Here is a 16,449-nt window from a genome sequence, read left to right as displayed (position 1 = left end):
AGCCAACCATCTGTTGCTGTTGGGGTGCTGCTGGCCAGAGCTGGAAATGAAAGGGACTGTCTTCACCCTTCATCTTAATTTCCTGCCTACTGCCAATGTCTTGCATTAAAGGGGCTAATGGGAAGCAACTGGCCTCAAGGTCTGGAAGATGCAGTGTGCAGGGCATCCATGCACTGCCGTGGAGTGGAGTAGAGAACGGAGGCTTGGAGCCTGGAAAGGCTGGTGAGGAGGTAATGCCACATCAACAGGAGAGGCTGAAACCACGGGAGCTCCTGGAATTGCTTAGAGACATGTGTAATATGAAGATGGATGAAACCAGGGTGTGTGCAATCGCAGGAAAGGGAGAACATAGGAGAAAAGGGAAGAAGAGAAAGAAAGTAGCTGGAAGACTTCTATCTTCAAGGGCTGAGGAGACAGGAATGAAGGAGGAGACAGACCACATTATGAAATGCTTGTGAAGTATCGAGGAAACAAGAAATACCAACCATAGATTGCTGAGGGTGCCCCTGGAGTCTTTACAAAGAACATGGTGACCAACACATGTCTAAGAGTTCATGGTCTCCTCATTAAGAGAAATCCCAGCAGCATGAAGGTGATAGAGGATGTTTCTGTAAGTCGAGAAGCAGAGGAAGACACTATACACACCACTGTTAATTTTGCAAGGAAAGAGGAGGGGAAAAAAAAAAACAGAAAGAACAGGGGATGAGACCTAAATACATTTAGATTCTCAAAGGCAGTTAGTTTTATCTGAGGCCTGGGCAAACAACTTCTGGGAAGACCTGAGGACCTGTGATACTTGCAAAAAGAGAGCTTCTTCCACCCACTCGTCTCTTGCATAGTTTTCAGAATAACAACATCAGCCCATTAGCCATGAAGATATGTAGCAGCACCAGAACATTTTTTAGAAACATGTTTTGATTTCTTTTTACAGCCTTTATAAATTGGCTCATCCTTGGAAGTAAGTTGTGTTTTATTCTGCTCTCCTTTATTTACATCTCTACAGAAAGCAGGCTTAGTCAAATAGGTAAGGACATTCTCCAGACTGAGCCAAGGGGCTGTCTTTCTTCTGTTCTGGAGCAGTGTGCTGTCAGTCTAGGATGACAGTGGCCTATGACATATATATTGCTAGCCCTGAAAGCTGGGAGTCTGAATTTTAGCAAATAAGGGCAAAAGCAAACCTGTGTGCTGTTACCATCAGCCCAGACAAGCAAGGATCACAAGGTCACAGGAGGGATCTTGGAAAGTGTCCAACTCTTCTGCAGCTGTTTCCACTTCTTCTTCCACCCAGCTGCTCACCGGAGCTGCTATAAATAATCCCTGTTCAGGCTTCTGCTCTCAGCCAGGGCCCCATTTTGTGGACATGCTAAGAACATAAGACCAAAAGCCAAAGTGTTGCTGTGACTAAGCCGGCAACAGTGGCATCTTCTGGGGTCTCTATCTCCTCCGCTGTAATGAAGGTGTTGAATTAGACTATCTCTAGGAACCCTGCTCTTGAAGAGGCCATGACTGCTACATTCTCACTACAAGAGGCCAGCATGAAGACGCTACCCAATCTTTGGCCAGCTTAAACTTTGACACAGGCCCTTTTCATTATGGCACTTGATGTTCCAGATTGAAGAGGGAGGGGAAGCCATGCTAACAGCTATCTGTGAAGGAGCCGGAGAAGCATGAGCCAGCAGGACTGCTAAGGTGGCCACAATTTGTGTCCATCACGTGGGCATGTACTATGTGGTTGAGTCGTCTCATATTACAGAGACCAGAGTCTGAACGACAAAGACCCAGGGTCACAGCTCTGTCTGAAGCCAGGGTTTTAGAACATTTCAACCATGGTCCCACCTTTCCATTCTACCTGTTTAATCTGTTAATCTGCTCACTCACTTTATCAATCCATAAAATAATTAAGGGGGCCTCTGCCAGCAAGTGAGGATTCCGAAGGTCAACATAACACAGTGCCTTCCCCCAGGCCCCTCACGGCCTACAGATCATATTTCTCTGCAGTGTCAGAAGCTGGATTGACAGCTTCATTCAAAGAATGCCCATGTTGGAGGTCAAGAGAATAAATCCAGAGATGTTTGCCGCATGGAGCTCACAGCCAGAGGATCTTTGCTTCTCACTTCCTGTAGCTCCGGCTTGGCTTTTAATTATTCTTCCTTTTTTTTTTTGCAGCAAAGTGGCGTCAGTTCAGCTCTACAGCCCCCAATCTTATCTTCAAAGGAAAGGCACTCAACCTCACAGCGACCATCCATCTCTGACACTGCATCCTTCTGTGTATAGCTCCATGGGCTGTGTGGAGAAAGCAAGGCATCAGTTATCCAGTACTTGGTGACCAGAAAGCAACATAACATCACCCAGGCCAAAATCACAATTCCCTATTACCGAGTCTCCTGCAGACACCGAGTACACGCCTGGTGATCAGAAAAAGCACATGTCACGTGAGCAGCTGTATGGGAGCTCAGATTCCCTGCACAACTTACACAGTGTCCCTACTGGGTATTCAATTCCTTCTGCCATAGTCATTTCTAGGATATCTAGAAGCAGAGTATGTCTTCCTGGGATGGAGGCAGTCTACTTTCTAATTTTAATAACATTCCTTCCCAATGCGTGATTGTTTTCATGTCTCCAAATTAATAGTCTCAGATATATGACAAAAGGTAAAGATGGTGCTGTTTATACTGTAGGCAGGTCAACGATAGGCCACATGCAACGATAGACCACAGCCATGTGGCTGTGGAGTTTCAAGATTTTAGGTGCAAAGATAAAAGAAACCTGAGGCTGATCCATTCTGTAAGAAATATCAATGAATAATGGGTTTAATTCTGGAATTCAGGGTGATGTGGACAATGAGTTTTTCTTCAGAACAAAGATTAAGCTGAAGAGAGTAAAGGTATTTTGAGATAAATGATTGAAAAAAGTTTTTGGTGACAGATGTTCTCAGGAGAAATAATACAAAGAACTGGCAGTCACTCCCAAAGGGAACTTGTTCTTGGAAAATACAGCTTTGAGGAGGAGAAAGAACACATATTGCTGTCTAATACTTGAGATAATACCATGCTGAAGAAACACTGAACCTGTTCGTACCCCAGTTAGGACTCAGACCAACAGAAAGGAATTGCACAGCCTTAGATTTCTGCTCAAAGTAAGAGGAAATTTTTAATAGAGTCCAAAGTTGAACTGGGGATATTGTAATAGACTACTGAAGTTCATCAGGCATCTAGCCAATCAACTGACATAGAATACTCATAAGGTGTTTAAATACTTAATTGAGGCAGATAATAAGAATGAGAATGATGATTAAAAAAACAATGATAAGCAGACAATAATAATATTGTACTTTCTCAGGCACAGAGGATGTGCCTGGCTTTGTTTAAGCAGATTATAGAAAGAGAGGGATTGTTAAACCTTCCCAAACAGTTATTTCTCATGTCAAACAATGAGTAATGGGATCTCTGGACAACACGAGGAGACTCAGCAAAAGACATCATTCCTAGGCCCCATGTCTCTGTATGGTTGCTCAATTTAGAGCTAATGGCAATAAAAATGGGGTCATAGTTTGACGATATTCATGATGTAATATTCATTTTGTCAATTAAAACTTTCAGTTAAACACGGAGATATCATAAAGAGCATCCTACACAAAAGTTTTTTTAGACTCCATGGTTTCAGAATAAATATCCTAAAACACGATGGCATAGGTGATGACACTTTTATTCTCTCAGTGTCCAGGGATGACAAGTGAACATCAAGAATTCAGCAGGGCCCCAGGGCTTGTGCAGCCCAGTCACTGACCAAGGCCTTGCAAAATTTCTCTTGGCCTCTGTTTAGTAAAGAAGACAAATGGACTTAGGTTTTCACCTTTCCTAAGGCTTATTCAAATTCATAAACTGGAAATGGTCATGGTCACAGTAGGAATTAATTGTCTTGTCGAATCAAAAATCTTTCAGCAGAGACTACCAATTCTGTAAACAGAATAAGCCATAGTGACACTTCCAAACCACGAGCTAACCCCGTGCCTACCTCCCTGCATCTACAACTGCCAAAACCATAATGTGTAAAAAAGGTGCAAGCCTACGACATACTCCAATTAAGTCAAAAGTATATAAAGAATATTGGTGTAGAATTACCTGAGGAAAACTTAAAATTCGGCATGATAACACTGGATTTAAGATATAGACCTGTCAGAAAGGAGCTTTAAAGGAATGTTTCCCAAAAGCATAAAACCATCCAGAGGATTTCACTTGTTGTAGACCCGAGACACACCTAGACAGACAATGATATTCATTAAGACCTTCATCATCTTTGTATATTGGAATCATAGTAGACAGAGATGAAGGTGTAGAAGCAAAGCATGGACACCATATTCCCAAATAATTGGTTACAGCTACAAACATTCTGGCTGGTGAGAATAAGGTGTTCCTATGTGATACCTGAGCTCTTTTGAGAGAATGATCTTCCCTGTCCTAGATCACTAATGTCTAACTCTCCTTGGCTCGCTTGAGGTTACTCAAAATGAAAAAGGACACCCATTAAGATTTCCACTGAACATAGAAACACTGAAGAAAGTCTGTTCAGAAATAGGTAGGGGCAGTTAGGGAGCTTGAGAAAGATCTGAAGGTGCTGTCTGTTGTCGGAGGCAAGATTAGGAGCTGGGCTGACCTGAAGGGTCTCCGTCAGTGAGGGACCACACCCAAATCCTGTATTCCAATAAAGCAATTAGAGTGGATTAGAGGACTTTGTGCCTTATCCCAGGGCCCAAAAGCCATAAAGGTAGAGGTGAGGTTCATTATCTGACATTTGGAAACTGGCACAGTGAGAGGAGCATCCCTTTGCGACCCGAAGCTCCTGGTTGAATGTATCTTGTGGACACTGTTTCTGCAGACATGGAGGCTGCCCACCTCCACCCCTCAGAGGAGCCTCAGTTCAGCGCCTCTCCCAAACCCCAGTTATGCTGGTCAAGGAGAGGCGGTGCTGAAGTCCACGGAGGACCCTCTGTGCCCGAGACGACATCCCCTGCATCAAAGACTCTCTCCTCCCCGACTGACCCGTTGGCTCCCGCATCAGCAGGGCTGCCTCCCACCAAGACGCCTCTGAGTTGGAGGAGCCTTTCCCAGGTGGGAGCCGGGCTTCAGAACATGGGCAACACTTGCTATGTGAATGCGACCCTACAGTGTCTGACCTACACAGAGCCCCTCGCCAGCTACATGCTGTCCCAGCAGCACGGGACCACCTGTAGGAGGCAGACATCCTGCATGCTGTGTACCCTGCAGGCTCACCTGACGCGGGTTCTCTGCCATCCTGGACGTGTGCTCCGGCCCCTGCCACTCCTGCTCACCGCCTTCCACAGACACAAGCAGGAAGATGCCCATGAGTATCTCATGTTCATTCTGGATGCAATGCAGCAAGCATGCTTGCCTGAGGACAAGCCCTCAGACCCTGAGCGTCCTCAGGACAGCACCCTCATCCAGCAACTCTTTGGGGGGTACTGGAGGTCTCAAATCCAGTGTCTCCACTGCCAAGGCATTTAGAGCACTCTGGAACCTTACCTGGACATCAGCCTGGACATCGGGGCTGCTCACAGCGTCAGCCAAGCTTTGGAGCAGTTGATGAAGCCCGAACTGCTGGAAGGTGAAAATGCCTACCATTGTAGTAAGTGTCTGGAGAAGGTGCCTGCGTCCAAGGTGTTGACTTTGCACACTTCCCCGAAGGTCCTCATCCTGGTCTTGAGACGATTCTCAGACTTGACAGGCAACAAAATGACTAAGGAGGTGCAATATCCTGAGCGCCTTGACATGCAACACTGCCTGTCTGAGCAGAGGGCAGGACCCTTGGTTTATGTGCTCTATGCCGTGCTGGTGCACGCTGGGAGGAGTTGCCACAGCGGACATTACTTCTGTTTTGTAAAGGCAGGAAATGGCCAGTGGTATAAAATGGATGATGCTAAGGTCAGCGCCTGTGATGTGACTTGCGCGCTGCGCCAACCTGCCTATGTCCCCTTTTATATGCAGAAGACTCATCTGGAGAGAGACCTTGGGAGGGAGTCAGTCAAGGAGGGAGGACTCGCATCTCCCGAGGCAGACCCCACAGTGGTGGGTGAGGCCTCAGGAGAGCCGGCAACGGATCCCTCCGTGACCCTTCCTGAGTTGGAGGAGCGTGGGGAAGAGACCTCAAGGCAACAAATGACATTAGACCAGTGGAGATGCCTCCAAGAATGCAACCGCCCTAAGCCTGAACTCAATGTCAGGAGAAGAGAAATTGCTCTTCCTGCGAACGCAGTCATCCTTCACCACTCCAAATACAGACCTGAGATGCCGAAGAATCATCGTCAGCAGACCATCGACCTGCTCACCACTGCAGCTGGGATGCTCCCACCTCAGGTGGCCAGGGACGTGGCCAAAGTCCCGCGTGTGCCAGGGAGAGCCCGACCTACCAAGAGGATGAGCAAGAAGGGACAGAGTTCTGGGGAAGCAGTCCAGGGATGTGTCTCCTAACTTTGGTGCACATGGGCGCACACACCCACACACACAGCGTCACTCACTCACTCCAAACCCGAACACAGTCCCATACTGGAAATATTTTGTGTTATGTGAAGTGTGTGTTCTATATGTATGGAAGAACCATCTATCTGGTGTGTTCATGGGATATGGCCCTCAACTGAAACTTGAGGACACTGATATTTAAACCTGGTTCATTGTCATGATCTTTTATTGGGATAGTGTGGATTTCATATGGGGTGTATCGAGGAACCTGCCTCTCCTTCAGCCTTGGGGAGAGTGGGGGCCACTTGCAGGTGAGAGGCAGTGAGCAATCAGGGTTGACAGTGGATATGATGCTGAGGACCTGGGGTTGAAGTCAGTATGTTTGACCCTTTCGTCATGCTCCCCACTTCCCAATGCTTTTCTTCTATTTATATTGAAAGAATATTTCTCCGAACATAAGTATGTATTGGGTCTTGCTAGCGATGTGTCTTGGTCATTGCTTGGAAATTGTAAGATGGAAATTAAGTGCTTATTTTTGGGGCGATAACTGCATTCAGACCTGATTGAACCACAGTGATTTTATTATGTTCCCTTCACTCTCTCCCACATTAAGACTGAAGAGAAGCAAACTAACAAGGACTCTTATTCCAAAGGGAAATGCCCAGCCTCCCACTGAACATAACTTTTTATGACTATTTTGCTACCGTCTACTCTGTGGCATCTCTTGACCCAGAAGAAGTGGACTCTGGATTTCAGACCAGTTCAAATTCAAATTTGGACCTGGGTTGATACCTCTGGAAAACAGTGCCAAGTTCATGAGTCTACCAAAGCGTTTTGAGGTCAGGTTATAGGTGTTCTGTGTTATCATTGCATTTCTTACAGAAGAGTTTGACAAGTTCATTGTAGAATGGAAATTATTGCATGACCAGCAAACGCCTCTGAGTGTGACCGTAGATGTGCAGTTGTAACATCACATCATAATGTTATTTTCACTCTGTATTCAAACTTGGACATGCCACCCTTACTGGATAGTAAGGGACAATAGGATCTGTGCAGAAGAAATCAGGCTTTTTTGGAGATTTTCATGTACCTAAGACAAATTAGAGATCTAAGGTGTCAGGGTTTCTTTCATGTCTGGGAATTGTGTTTCTTATGGCCAATACAGTTTATTGTGTCGTAAAGAGTGAGGGAGCCTGTGTGCATGTCTTGCCAAGAGTTCCGTAAGAGGACCTGCAGGTATCCCCGTCCTCTGAAGACTGTCATAGGGAATGAGACAGCTCATGGACTCGGGGACTTGTCCTCCACAGCAGAGGACACTGAGGAGGTGTCTGTGGGAATGAGGATATGTCCCCACCTGGACTGATGTGGTGAACCAGCAATTCCCCCGCTGAACTGGATGGAAACCGTCAAGTCCACCACGTGCTGAGTGTCCTGCTTTTGTGCGCCTACACATACACTCCCCCCACTACACAGATGCTGCAGTTTTTCTTTAGGTAAATCTATAGGAATGTCAAATCGTGCTTCCCAGTCTGGAATGTCAGTTTGTCTTAGTGAAATCCATTTTCTAACAAATGTAGGGAAATCATCCTGGCAATTTGTAACTTGGTTGTAACAGAAATTAACAAGTTAATCTGAAATTGTTTTATAAATGTCTGAATTTCTGATTTAGAAAAAGATCCCATCCAGAGTTTTGCAAATTACACCATGTTTTCTCCTAGAAGACATTTTCTGTACTTGTTGATATTATTTCTCTGAAATTGTTATGTAAAATATTGCATCTGCTTTGTTTGTTTTTGCTCTAAAATGTTATTACAAAGTTGTGTGTTTTTTATTCTTAATAAAAAATTCCCACATACAATTTGGTGTGCAGTCTTCTGAGGATGAGGACACCTGTAGGTCACCGTGGAGGACACTCCAGGGGCCACAGACACAGGCTCCGTCCAACAGGTGGGGGGCAGGAGGGCCCTGAGCAGGGCCTGGCTTCTCGGGAGGAAGGAATGAGGGAGCTGCAAGGAACCGGGAGCTCCAGCAGCTTCTGTCCAATCTGGTGAAGACCATTCCAGGGGCTGAGTGGGGGCCCGCGCAGAGTGCGGCCGTGGGGGCTCGGTGCATGGCTGCAGGTCTCCAGGTGAGGTGTGGCAGGTGTGGGCTGGGGGCCCTTGCTTGGCTGGAGGGCAGGTGTCTTCCTGGGCTGCGGGGGCCTGGCTGTGCATCCACGGGCATGTCCGCTTCCTGGAGCACACAGATTCCCTGAATTCCCCACAGGCCCTCCTGGATGCTTCTGCAGGTGTGCTGGCTGGGGCTCCACCACGCTTTCTTTCGGGGGTTCAGGGTCCTGTCTAGGGGCATGTGGGCACATTTCTTGCCTGGAGCCTGGGGGGGGGGCATTTGGAATTGTCTGCCAATGCGTTGCTGACAGCGGGACGGGTGTTCTCCTCAGGATACTTGGGTGGTGCCTGGGTGTGTCCCAACCCATGGCCCTGGGAGCCAGCCTGGGGACCCTCGAGGGACACTCTGTAGGGCCTCTTGTCTATCTGCTGCACAACCAGGCTGTCAGCCCTGACACAGGGTTGGGGAGCCGGCTGAGGGGTGTCAGTGATCGGCACTTCCTGGGAACCAGGAGGTCCACCAGGTGGGCTGAAGCTAACTTGAGGGCTTCTGAGATGAGATGTGGAATGGGACCAGACACTCATGACTGGATTGTCAGTACGTGGTTCCATCAGCAGGGCAGGCTCAGGGAAAGAAGGCCTCCTGGTGTTGTAGACAGGCATCGGCATGTGTGGACACTGTGGGAATAGAGAACACATGGGACTCCATGAGTTTGGCCCCAGCACTAAGGCAAAATGAACACTCAGGAAAGAAAGAAAGAAACCAACTAAAGGCCAAGACCTTAGTAACAACCCCCTCACCCGGAACAGGGAAAGAAAAAGATGGGATCTGTTGATCTGACTCACCCTGGGAGTAGGGAATGCAGTTGCAGGGCTGGTCCGGAACAAAGGTATGACTGGATGCTTTTGATGCCCTTGAGACATTGTGGGGGGACAGGGAAAGTCCTGCCTCACAGCGATGCTTCTTCCATTGGACCAGCTCTTCCATCCACTATGCTCATGAGGCAATAGGAGTCCTGATGCTGGAGAGTCATGGTGGCAGCTCCTGAGAGGGGATGGGCAGGGGGGTAATGTGTCATGAAGGACAGAGGCCTGTTCTCTGAGGTGGTATGTGCTCCAGGAGTGCCCGCCAATGACCATCACCTGCCAACCAGCCACGGTTCACACACATACAAGGCATAAGGCAACATCTTGGGCACCAAGGAAAAAAAGGGTGCAAAGACCACGCTGCTCAACTGCCACTGGTCAGAGAGGAAGTGGAGTCCCACCTCCCCCAGGAGGCACATGGAGCCCAGGGAGTGCCCAAGGGCACAGCCCGGGAAGCAGCAGACACTCACCCTCACATAGTCACAAGATTCCGTGTCTTCTTTCCAGGTGCGCTTCTGCCCCTCCCAGGGTCTCCTGGGGAACCTGTGGAGCAGGGCCTCTGCTCGGCTTCCTGCCTGCACCAGAAATCAAAGCATGGAAAGGAGAAGGAACTCCCTTCCCTGGCTTCCAGCCAGACACCTGCTCGGGTCTTGGGCCAACCTGGTCCTTTCCCTCCTCAGCCACTCTCTGCCCACCTCTGCCCCACCCTGACTACAGTGACCCACCAGGTCATCCAGGCAGTTTGTTTCATGCAGAGTCAGAAAGGGTCTGCCTTGGCATGTGCCAAGCTCCATACATTCACTGGTGCAGGGACACTTGTCCAGCCACAAATCCCACACCAAATCAGCAGGGACAGCTCCATCACCCAAATGTGGACCCTGTTAGTCTGGGAGCTCCTCTGCCTGCCTCGCCCAGCCTGGCTCTGCCTGCAGCCGCCCTGCACACTGTGCATGCACACGGACTCAGGGTCTGTCATGTCAGCCTGGCGATCGGGTCACAAGCCCCATTCCTCACCTTTGTCTCTCTGCCTTCTCCCTCTCAGCCTGGTCCAACAGTCCAGCCTGGTGCCACTGGTCCCGCTGACTCCCCGGCTCCACATTCTCCTTCAGCCTCCTGGAGCCCAAGTCCATGGGAACAAGGGTCGTGCCCCAGTGTTTTATGGGGCATCTGGTGCTTGATGCCTTGTGTCCAAAGGCCCCACAGTCCCTGCACTTTACCTGGGGGTGGAAGGGGCAGGGGTCAGTGCATCCACTCAAATGCCAGTGAACCTGCCAAGCACATGAATGGGAGGCCGTCCTCATGGAGTGGCACATGGGATGAGGACAGGGGACATCCTATCTGGCTAGTGAAGTGTCAGTATAGTGAAGACCTCAGGATGCATCCTCTCACAGCCAGTGGGAGGGCGGGGCAGGGAGGAGGGATTGCAGGTGTCAGGTTGAAGACAGGTGGAAACATCATTAAGATTCGGGACAAACACAAGCGTGGATCTAATCTTATGGTGCCCTGAGACTGATGCTCAGAGCCTCTGAGTGTCCCAATGTGTAGACTGCTGGGATTCCAGCCCATGTCAGGATGGACAACAGGGTCCGGTCAATGATCTTCTGTGAGCCTAGCCTGTCGCAAGACTCCTGGCAGAGCTCCTGCTTCAAAACCATGCCAGCCTCCCCACTCACCCTGGGAGGCGGGACAGGGGGTGGGGGGTCCGCTACATGAGAGGGGGTGCTGGCTGCAGATGGGAGGCCCGGCAGGAGGATAGGTCCTGTGGCTGAGGGTCTTCTCTCTAGGGACTCCTGACGCTGTTGCTCTTTTTACAGGTTTGCTTTTATGTCCAACTCAGCCCATTGTGAGACCCTGGCACAACCTGGATGGCCCCAGGACCCTGTGGAGCGCTGCCTCCCTGTTGCGTCCTGGACACAGCCACACTGGCCCAGGCACACGGGACACACGTCCTTGAGGGGAGACGGCTTGGCTGTGCACCTCAGGAGGCCGAGGGGCCACTGTGGCCATGCACGAGAGTGTGAGCAACAAACACTGGTGGCGTGATTTTAAAAACCCCAAACAAGAAAAAACTTAAAGTAGTGCCTTCCATCCTCCACGTGGGAGTAGCACCTTCCATGGACCTTATTTCTTTGCCCTTTTGCAATGTGCAGGAATGAGTGAGTGGCTGCCTTCCGATGCTCTCTAGGGCAGACTCCTCCCTGGCACAAGAAATTACAGTCACGTGAAGCAAACTGCCCTTTGTCCTCAAAGAAATTGTTTCAAAAGAAAAGTTTTTTAAAAGATTTGCTTGATATTATCTGCCTTGTTCTTATTGACTTGAAATGTTGGCATTTTCTAACTGTGCCTTGTTGGCTACAGTAATTCATTATTCCTGTCAAAACTGAAAAATGCCCTAATTGAATGTGTTTGAATGTTATTCTTGCACAGTTCTTTAAATTGAGAGACAAAATGTTTTACCTCACTGTTGGACATACATTCCAAGCTTTTCAACTTTAGGAGAAAAAAAATAATCATGTTTTCCGGTATTGTAAATTTTAGACTATTTCGTATACATTGTATTAAAACTGCCACATCAATTTTAATGTAGAGATTTTGCAAATCCTAGGGGAGGTGGTGGCCCTGGTGAGCCAGAGCCTGCAGGAGGGAGAACGGGACTTCAAGGTGAAAGTGAGGTCCATCCTGTGCCACCTGCACCACCAGCCCAGTTGGCCCCTGGAGGTGGTGGAGCTGTGTCCGAAGTACCAGCAGACTGTGGTGGCCATCGACCTGGCAGGAGACGAGACCATTAAAGGGAGCAGTGTCTTCCTGGGACACGTGAAGGGCTACCAGGAGGCTGTGAGGAGAGGCATCCACCGCACTGTGCATGCAGGGGAGTGGGCTCAGCGGAGGTGGTCAAAGAGGCTGTGGACACGCTCAAGACGGAGAGGCTGGGCCATGGCTACCACACGCTGCAGGACGAGGCCCTTTATGACAGGCTGCAGCAGGAAAACATGCACTTCGAGATCTGCCCCTGGTCCCGTTACCTCACAGGTCCCTGGAACTCGGACACGGAGCATGCAGTGGTTCGGCTCAAACATGACCAGGCTACCTACTCCCTCAACACGGATGACCCACTCATCTTCAAGTCCACCCTGGAACGGATTACCAGATGCCCAAAGAGGGCATGGACTTTGCCGAGAAGGAGTTTAAGAGACTGAACATCAATGCGGCAAAGTTTAGTTTCCTCCCAGAAGATGAAAAGAAGCAGCTTCTTGATCTGATCTCTAAAGCCTATGGGATGTCATCTTTGGATGCTTCAGGGCAGCATCCCTGAAGACATTATGGCCACCTCTCCAAGCCCTCCCCCTGGGGATGGAGCCTCAGTTCCCTGGGTTGAATGACACTTACCTTTACTCTTTCAAGGAAGACGATGATGCCCATAGTCAACTTCTGCTGCTCTTGAAGCCATGTGCCTGTTTCTAGACACAGGAATACCTCAGCACACCACATCTCTCCTGACTACGGGCCAGAGTCTGGTTGAATCTGAAGCCTCCCTCCTATAGTGACACATGTGAAAATCTGGTGCTTAATAAAGAACTCAAAGGCTGGTATTGTTGGGGGAAAAAAAAGGAGATGATCATATTTCTTTCTTTTTTTTTTTTTTTTTGGAGGACTGACTTTGTTTATTAAGGGAACCGAGAACAGATCACGTACCCTGGAACCTGAGTTATGCAGGAAGGTAGAAAATATCTACAGTGACTGGGTGACAGAACGGAGCACAGCACAAGGTCCCAGGCCAGCCCACCATGGGACACTGCCCCACTCCCTACATGGAATACTAAAACCGAGTGGTTTTAGCAGCTGCCCCAAGACTCCAGTAATGATGCAATGGAACAAGGATTCTATACGGCTCCCCTCAGCTTCCCCGGAGAGAGTGGATGTGAACAGGTCAGAGGCCTGTCCGCGACAAAGTGGGGCAGCCAAGGCTGCCTCTGTCCTGGCCACTTGGGGCTGGAGCAAAGGCAAGCCTGGCCTCCTGCCCGGGGCAGATGGCAAGGCCAGTCAAATCCACAAGCTGCCTCATGGGCTGGGGGAGGTTGGAAGATGTGGCATCAGGGAAGCGTTCCCACACCAGGCATCCATCCCTCAGAACAGCTGTGGATCCACGGTGACCCCACTCACCCCACTGCCCCCACAGGGGTACGGAAGCAGCCCCCGCAGCCCACACTGAAAGTGTGGCAAGGCTGGAGGGGAAGGTGGGAGGCCAAGGAAGCCTGGGGGGTGGACCCGCCGATAGTAGCAGAGCTCTGGAGGCTTCTGTGAAATGGGCCGACAAGTGTCCCCATTTCATGTCCACCCACAATCCCAGAACAGGCCCTTGTTTGGAAAAGCAATGAGGGTGACAGTGATGACACGGACCTGCAGATCTTCTGCATCTCCTGCGGGCACCCTATCAACCCACGTGTTGCCTTGCGCCACATGGAGCGCTGCTGCCAAGTACGAGAGCCAGACGTCCTTTGGGTCCACGTACCCCACACACATTGAGGGAGCTACACGACTCTTCTGTGATGTCTACAACCCTCAGAGAAAGACATACTGTAAACGGCTCCAGGTGCTGTGCCCCGAGCACTCCCGGGACCCCGAAGTGCCAGCTGATGAGGTACGTGGGTGTCCTCTTGTGCGTGATGTCTTTAGCTCGCGGGTGACTTCTGCCTCCTGCCCAAACGCCAGTGTACCCGCATTACTGCTGGGAGAGGTTGCGGCTGCTGGAGTGGCCCTGGAGCGTGTGCACGCGTGGTACAAGCCGGACGAGCTGTTTGAGCAGGAACGCACCGTTCGCACGGCTGGGACTGACGGGCAGGATCACTGGCCCTGACGCTGCACCTCACGATCCAGCATGACCCGCTCACTCCCGAGCCGCGCTCCAGTGCTGACCGCTGAGCCTCACTGGCCCCGAAGTCCCCACGCTCTGCATTCCAGGCCCGGAGCCGCCCGAATCCCCCGTTTGGCTGCTCTGCCATTCATCTGTTTCTCCAGTGGTCCCTGAGTTTCTCCCTGTGCCCACCCACCATTTGACTACCCCGCTGCCGGTATCAGAGGGTCTCAGGATTTTCTTCTGTCCTTGTCTGTCCCTCTGTCTCTCCGTTCTCTGTGCCTGGGTGGGACTGTGCAGTTTGCTCACTGTTGCCTCCCCTCTCCCTGGTTTTGTTAATAAAATTTTGAAGAACCAGAAAAAAAAAAAAAAAGATGATCTCTACAGGGATAAACTCTGTAAAGCCTGAAGCTCAATCAATTGATGTTGAAAACTCTCAAAGGGAGTAAAGGCTTGATCTGAATGGTCTAGAACATGTGCTGTAATTTAATAGAAGAGATGGTCGTCTTAATATTTAATGATTTAAAAGAACTTCTCAGTCCATGCGAAGAGTACAGTCCAAGGATAAATCAAATTTCTGAACGCATTTTATGCTACATATGTGTATACTTTGCAATCCTCAGGTGTTCGTGCCAAATATTCTCTTTCAATAAGTCCTTCTATATGTTTCTTAATAACAACTGTACTTGGGAAGAATCGAGCCTTCACCTGCTGAGTTACCTCTGCTACTAACACACTGTGCTGCATCTTCTTTCTGGATTTCGTTATCCGCAGGATAGCAGCTTCGATCTCATGTTTCCTGTCGTCATCTACTTTCTGCCTCGTTTCTTTCCTTTCTGGGTCAGATTCACCTTGTTTGGCAGCAACTGTTTGAGTCTTGACTCTGTGTACTTTGGATGTGAACTGATCATTAACTGTGAATCTGTGGCCATTTTCTGTTTCCTTGGACTTGGGTTCTTTTGTAAGAACCCGCTGTGTTGGTTTACCACAGGCGAGGGACTGCAGGGCTCTACCAAGTTCTCTTTCAGGGATATCTGTTTCTTGTTGAATTTCCTCAAACGTGTATTTTTCTCTGTATGATTTAATTCATACATCTTTTATTCTTCTTTTGGCAAACATCAGATAATATGAGCAAAACTATATTTCTTGCTCACTATAGTTACCTACATTCTTTTTTGCTTTATATAAGTTTGTAAACATATGTTAAGTGGATAAAATTCTTGGCTAAGGACATACTCCAAAACTCTGACATATACTTTTCTGAGTTAGGGGAAAAGAAAGCTTATGAAACTTCCATTAGACCATAATCACACAGCAAACTAAATTAGTATATGCTGTTTTTAAATTAACATCTGCCATTTTTTAAAGACTTCAGGTTTTGGTTACAGCTAAAATGATTTTTATCTGAAGTTTATGAAAGAACAGAAGCTGACCACACAAATCTTACTCATAAGCATATTGGCCGTTTCAAAATAGAAAATAATAAAAATAAACCTATAATCAAGGAAATTCCACTCATCTTATTAGAAAAAAATAGCTACCAATGTTATTATAAATACAGATGGCAATTTGTAATAACTAGGTTTCATGATATTTGCTTTATTTCTTTTTTTTTAATTTTTTATTGGCGTTCAATTTACTAACATACAGAATAACCCCCAGTGCCCGTCACCCATTCACTCCCACCCCCCGCCCTCCTCCCCTTCCACCACCCCCAGTTCTTCTTCTCTTTTGATTTTAAAGTAACAGATTGGGATCCCTGGGTTGCGCAGCGGTTTGGCACCTGCCTTTGGCCCAGGGCGCGATCCTGGAGACCCGGGATCGAATCCCACATCAGGCTCCCGGTGCATGGAGCCTGCTTCTCCCTCTGCCTATGTCTCTGCCTCTCTCTCTCTCTGTCTCTCTCTCTCTGTGTGACTATCATAAATAAATAAAAAAATAAAGTAACTGATTACTTCATAATAAAGGCAAGCCATTTAGCATTTTATAATTTAATTCTTTTATAAATTTCAGACCCCAAAAATTTCAGATCAAGTATTACAAAACAGCCAGCCTTCAGAATATATTTTGTTTGGCAGACAGAATGGTTTTTCTTCTTTTGAATTGGAATACATTCATGCAGTACTTAACTTGCTCTAAGCTGACCCAT

The 16,449-nt window shown here is 48.5% G+C and overlaps 2 pseudogenes; both read left to right on the top strand.

Annotated features, from left to right (window-relative positions):
• Nucleotides 1-5,129: 5,129 nt before the first annotated feature.
• On the top strand, nucleotides 5,130-12,761 carry LOC140605407 (adenosine deaminase pseudogene; annotated as a pseudogene).
• Nucleotides 12,762-13,310: 549 nt separating this feature from the next.
• Nucleotides 13,311-14,368, top strand: LOC140605406 (CXXC-type zinc finger protein 1 pseudogene; annotated as a pseudogene).
• The last annotated feature ends 2,081 nt before the right edge of the window (nucleotides 14,369-16,449 follow it).

Source organism: Canis lupus, chromosome 15 (assembly GCF_048164855.1).
Source record: "Canis lupus baileyi chromosome 15, mCanLup2.hap1, whole genome shotgun sequence".
In the NCBI taxonomy this organism is placed as follows: Eukaryota; Metazoa; Chordata; class Mammalia; order Carnivora; family Canidae; genus Canis; species Canis lupus.
The sequence above is the reverse complement of the archived record's forward strand: the minus strand, read 5'-3'. Positions and strand labels throughout refer to the sequence as shown.